We start from the raw sequence: 6,635 nt of genomic DNA on the forward strand, positions 1-6,635 counted from the left end.
GCCCGCTGCCTGATTCTAGGTTCAGGCCTTGATTGACGTCCTCCCCTCCGCGGGTATCCGGCTTGGAGGGATCGGGAATCCGGACATAGCTAGTCCTTAAGATAGATGAAGGGTTGCCGCATTGTTCCTCCACCACTGCAACGTGATGGGTGACCTGGGGAGAGTTGATCTCTCTCAGATCGGGTTTAGGCCCAATCTGATCGTAGTCTGTAGCGACTCCCAGGGCGGCGATGCGATCCAAGAGCTCGTTCAAGGAAGAGAGCTCCATTGGATCTAACTGCTCGGCGAGTTCCGAGTTGACGTGAAGATTGCTTTCGATGACCCGAGAAGTCATCGTCGGCGCAGCGGCCAAACAGGCGGTCATAAGAAAACCACCTAGCCGGAGAGTTTGGCCGATAGCCAAAGCTCCCTCAGTAACAGTGCCGTCTTTAAAGACGGGACGAGACATCCTTCCTGATAGCAACGGCATAGCGGAACTCTCAATGAAAGCACCAATGTTGGTGTCAAAACCGGCGGATCTCGGGTAGGGGGTCCCGAACTATGCGTGTAGGCCGGATGGTAACAGGAGGCAGGGGACACGATGTTTTACCCAGGTTCAGGCCCTCTTGATGGAGGTAAAACCCTACGTCCTGCTTGATTAATATTGGTAATATGGGTAGTACAAGAGTAGATCTACCACGAGATCAGAGAGGCTAAACCCTAGAAGCTAGCCTATGGTATGATTGTATGTTATGGTTGTTATCCTACGGACTAAAACCCTTCGATTTATATAGACACCGGAGAGGGTTAGGGTTACACAAGGTCGGTTACAAAGGAGGAGATATCCATATCCGTATTGCCTAGCTTGCCTTCCATGCCAAGTAGAGTCCCGTCCGGACACGAGTCGAAGTCCTCAATCTTGTATCTTCATAGTCCAACAGTCCGGCCAATGGACATAGTCCGGCTGTCTGGAGACCCCATAATCCAGGACTCCCTCACTCCCCCTCATCCTCCTAGTTAGGGTTAGCGTTGGTTTAGCTCATTTGAGAGATAGAGCTACGCTCATCCACTTGGATACCTTCTCCACGGAGATTCGAGCCTCCACCGGAGAAGATCCTTCAAGCGGATTCAAGACCCCTCTTTAGGGAAGAACATCAAGACCTCATCACGGAGAAGACCGGCTACCCGTGTATCGTCCTTGGTTGATTGTGTACCGTGTGAACCCTATATATCCAAGGATCTAGCACTTTGTGACTTGTTCTTGTTAGTTTGAGTGTTCCTCTTGTGTTTCCCCTTGTGATTTCCCTCATTTCCCTCCTCGCATTCTTCGTGTTCATCATGGGATCTCGCTCCTTTCATGAAAGATCGGGCGATTAGGGTTCTACCCTACATCATCTTGGTATCCAGAGCCAGGTTGATCATGATTTCGGAGCCTCCCTGTTGTGTTTCTAGCCTAATCTCGTTGTTTTTCGTCCTAATTCAAAAGTTCCCCACCAAAAATCGCCCCAATTTTTTTTGTGATTTGTTGGTGTGTTGATGTTTTGTTGGATTTGATCCGTGGATTTGCTTGGTTTCAAGTGGATCTAGCATTCTCCCCAATTTTCTCCACCTTCCATACATGAAATCGCTCGAATTTTGACCACGTAATCATCCTTTTGCGCCCCAATAACCACCCCGATCCAGATCTTGCGATTTTCCCGACACCAGCGGTACTACCGCCCTAACGAGCGGCACTACCGCTTAAGTACCGTAAGCGGTACTACCGCCTGTACCAGGGGTACTACCATTCCGTCCAGTTTTCGCCCATACCGATTGGCATCTTTGCCTCAACCATTTCTACACCATCACCACTTCCGCATAACACCACCTTTGTGCCCGTTTCGCACTCCGACACGTGTTGCCACTTCGAGGTTTGAGAATTTGAGTTGTGGTACCGTATCCTTTTGTGTTTCGGCTATTTAGGTACGGTTCGACATCGACGTCACCGCCGCTCATCTTCCCCACGGACGCGTTATCAACAACGACAACCTCGACTACACTTTCGTATTCATGCCACCATTTTGACACCACTTTGGTACCATAACCAAAGTATGACATGCTGATAAGCAGTATGACCTGTATCGCCCACAACTCACTTGTGTTCTACTCGTGCATATAACATCAACACATATAACCAGGCTCGGATGCCACTGTTGGGGAACGTAGTAATTTCAAAATTTTCCTACGCACACGCAAGATCATGGTGATGCATAGCAACGAGAGGGGATAGTGTGTCCACGTACCCTCGTAGACTGAAAGCGGAAGCGTTAGCACAACGCGGTTGATGTAGTCGTACGTCTTCACGATCCGACCGATCAAGTACCGAACGAACGGCACCTCCGAGTTCTGCACATGTTCAATTCGATGACGTCCCTCGAACTCCGATCCAGCCGAGTTTTGAGGGAGAGTTCCGTCAGCACGACGGCGTGGTGACGATGTTGATGTTCTACTATCGCAGGGCTTCGCCTAAGCACTGCTACAATATTATCGAGGTGGACTATGGTGGAGAGGGGCACCGCACATGGCTAAAAGATCCAAGAGATCAATTCTTGTGTCTATGGGGTTCCCCTCTCCTTCGTATATAAAGGAGGAGAGGAGAGGGCCGACCAAGGGGAGGAGGTGCGCCCAAGGGGTGAGTCCTACTCCCACCGGGAGTAGGACTCCTCCATTTCCTATTTGGAGAGGGAGAGGGAAGGAAGAGGAAGGAAGGAGGAAGGAAAGGGGGGTTGGCCCCCCTCTCAATTCGGATTGGGCTTAGGGGGGCGTGCCCTCTCCCTTGCTCCTTTCCCCTCCTTTCCACTAAAGCCCATTAAGGCTCATATACCTCCCGGGGTGTTCCGATAACCTCCCGGTGCTCCGGTATTATCCCGATCTCACCCGGAACCATTCCGGTATCCAAATATAGTCGTCCAATATATCGATCTTTACGTCTTGAAAATTTCAAGACTCCTCGTCATGTCCATGATCACATCCGGGACTCCGAACTACCTTCGGTACATCAAAAACCATAAACTCATAATATAACCGTCATCGAAATTTAAGCGTGCGGACCCTACGGGTTCGAGAACTATGTAGACATGACCGAGACACGTCTCCGGTCAATAACCTATAGCGGAACCTGGATGCTCATATTGGCTCCTACATATTCTACGAAGATCTTTATCGGTCAAACCGCATACCAACATATGTTGTTCCTTTTGTCATCGGTATGTTACTTGCCTGAGATTCGATCGTCGGTATCTCAATACCTAGTTCAGTCTTGTTACCGGCAAGTCTTTTTACTCGTTCCCTAACACATCATCCCACAACTAACTCATTAGTTGCAATGCTTGCAAGGCTTAAGTGATGTGTATTACCGAGTGGGCCTAGAGAAACCTCTCCGACAATCGGAGTGACAAATCCTAATCTCGAAATACGCCAACCCAACAAGTACATTCAGAGACACCTGTAGAGCACCTTTATAATCAACCAGTTACATTGTGATGTTTGGTAGCACACAAAGTGTTCCTCCGGTAAACGGGAGTTGCATAATCTCATAGTCAAAGGAACATGTATAAGTCATGAAGAAAGCAGTAGCAACAAACAAACGATCAAGTGCTAAGCTAACGGAATGGGTCAAGTCAATCACATCATTCTCATAATGATGTGATCTCGATAATCAAATGACAACTCTTTGTCTATGGCTAGGAAACGTAACCATCTTTGATTAACGAGCTAGTCAAGTAGAGGCATATTAGTGACGCTTTGTTTGTCTATGTATTCACAAATGTATCATGTATCCTGTTAATATAATTCTAGCCTGAATAATAAACATTTATCATGATATAAGGAAATAAATAATAACTTTAATATTGCCTCTAGGGCATATTTCCTTCAGAGCTCCTACTTTTTTCTTTCGCAAGCCTGTGGTCTGTTCCTGCGCGAGCACACCCACACATCATGCGCAACTCGCTCCCCATGCTGCACAACACACCCGCAGCATCGCCTCGCCAAGCACCACCGCTGCCGCCTCACCGCGCAGCCTAGATGAGCTCCTACTAGATGCTCGCTCTTCGGCCTTTCCCTGCAGCCCTCCGCACGCACGCACACGGACACCAACAAGTAGCAGCCGCCCGCTCCCGTGCTCACATACTATTTCCGCACTCCCACCAGCGATTGGTAGCCGCAGCAGGTGCCGTCTGCTTGTCCCTGTCGCCGGCGAGCTTCACCGTGAGCCATGGCTCCAAATCTCGCCCTTTTTGGTTCTTGTTCAAAGGCAACTCGCTTCCCACTATTCCACAAGCAAAGCTCCAGCTCGAGTGGCTTGTTTCACTATATCATAACCAGGAGGTCTTGGGATCAAGTCCTAGGTTCCCTGATTTTTTTCCTTTGTTTCTTTTTTCCCAAACGCAGCACCTCGCCCTGGAGCCTCTTTTTGTCGCCATGTGCACTGCTTAGTATCCAGCACCCATGCTGTTTCAGCCCGATTAGTTTTTTCCAATTCTGCGAATTTCTCTATTATCCATAGCATTGCATATTTATAGATTTGTCACTTTTTTGCAATGTGCATAATTAAATGACCGTGCATCAGAATTAGGCAACTTGTACATGTAAAATGCTCGGAATTCTATGTACTTTCATAATATGCTGTTTTCATCAATGTTAAAATGTTTAAATGGCTGTTTGCATTTAGTTTGCATAAATGCTATGCCAAAATGCTTTATTTCATAACTAATTAACTGTTTCTCCGAATTTAATAAAGTTTATATGTAAATGGTGTAGAAAAATGCATAGATTAACATGGTCCACTTTATATTCCTGTTTAACAACATTAAAATATGGTTTAGGGCAGAACAATACCAAATTCGTAAATTGCATATGAGGATTTTCCGGAATTGTTGTTTGTTGTTTTCGGCCTCATTTAACTTGCCTAGATAGGCAGTTTGCTCATGCTTCACCTCCTCCCATGTTTAACAACATTTAACATTGTTGGGTGCATAAATGGGAGAGAATTAAATACACAAATGTGGTGTTTCGTCAATATGCAACTCGTTGCATATTGAGCTCCATTTAATTTGTAGTATTGGTTGTTGCAGTTTGCCATGCCATGACACATTAAAATGTACATTCATCATACTTGGTTGAGCATCATGCCATGTTATGTGTTGTGTGTTAACCATGTTGTTTGCTTCTTTTCCAATTGTTCTCCTTCTCGATAGTTCCTGTTTCATTGCGATCGTGAGGATTCATTCAACTACGCCCGTTCGTCTTCTTCATGGACTCGTTCTTCTTCCTAGCGTGATTTCAGGCATGATGACCATCAACTTGGATCTAACTACTATCTTTGTTATGCTAGTTGTCTCGATGCTATCACTATGCCACACTACCTACCACTTGTTTATCAAGCCTCCCAATATGCCATGAAACAGCCTCTAACCTTTTTCACCCTCCCAGCAAACCGTTGTTTGGCTATGTTACTGCTTTGTTCAGCTCCTCTTATAGCATTGCTAGTTGCAGGTGCAGTTGCAGGTTATTACACGTAGGGACATGGATATCATGGGATATCACATTATCTCTTGTTTAATTAATGCATCTATATACTTAGTAAAGGGTAGAAGTCTCGGCCTTCTGCCTGGTGTTTTGTTCCACTCTTGCCGCCCTAGTTTCCGTCATACTGGTGTTATGTTCCTTGATTTTGCGTCCCTAACACGATGAGGGTTTATGGGCCCCTCTTGACAGTTCTCTTTGAATAAAACTCTTCCAGCAAGGCCCAACATTGGTTTTACCATTTTCTTAATAACAACTAAAACTTGCATACGGACTTTCCGGACCCCGAGGATTCTTACTCAACCCCCAGGCCAATGCTCGTCATGAGTGTTAGTCCAAACTAGAGAACCTTTCGGGGCCGCCCCGGGTGAACCTGGATTATTTTGGCACCTGTACGCGTAGCTCATCCGTCGTGGCCTGAGACGAGATACGCGCGGCTACTATCAGGGTGTCAGCACGTCGGGAGGTCTTGCTGGATTTGTTTTACCATTAGCAAAATGTATTGTGCACCGAGATTCCGAGTCTGATAGGAGGGTCCCAAGATGGAGGATTGTCTCCGTGGATCGTGAGCTTGTCATAGGCTAAATTGGGACCCCCTGCAGGGTTTAAACTTTCGAGAGTCGTGCCCGCGGTTATGTGGCAGATGGAAATTTGTTAATATCCGGTTGTAGTGAACTTGAAGTAAACTCAATTTAAAATACACCAACCACGTGTGTAACCATGACTGTCTCTTTTCGGGTGTGTTCGAGAAGAGAACACGGTTGGGTTATGTTTGAACGTAAGTAGTTCAGGATCAGTTCTTGATCATTACTAGTTTGCGACCGTTTGCGTAGTTTCTCATCTTATTCTTGTACTCATAAGTTAGCCACTATATGATGCTTAGTGCTGCTGCAACCTCATCACTTATCCTTTCCATACCCATTGAGCTTTGCTAGTCTTGATACCCATGGTAATGGGATTGCTGAGTCCTCGTGGCTCACAGATTAATAAAACAACAGTTGCAGGCACATGTAATGCGACGATCATGACGTGAGAGCAATGTTTACTTGTTTTGGAGTTCCTCTTCTTCTTCGTTGATCTTGGGATAGGTT

Source organism: Triticum urartu, chromosome 3 (assembly GCF_003073215.2).
Source record: "Triticum urartu cultivar G1812 chromosome 3, Tu2.1, whole genome shotgun sequence".
Taxonomy (NCBI): domain Eukaryota; kingdom Viridiplantae; phylum Streptophyta; class Magnoliopsida; order Poales; family Poaceae; genus Triticum; species Triticum urartu.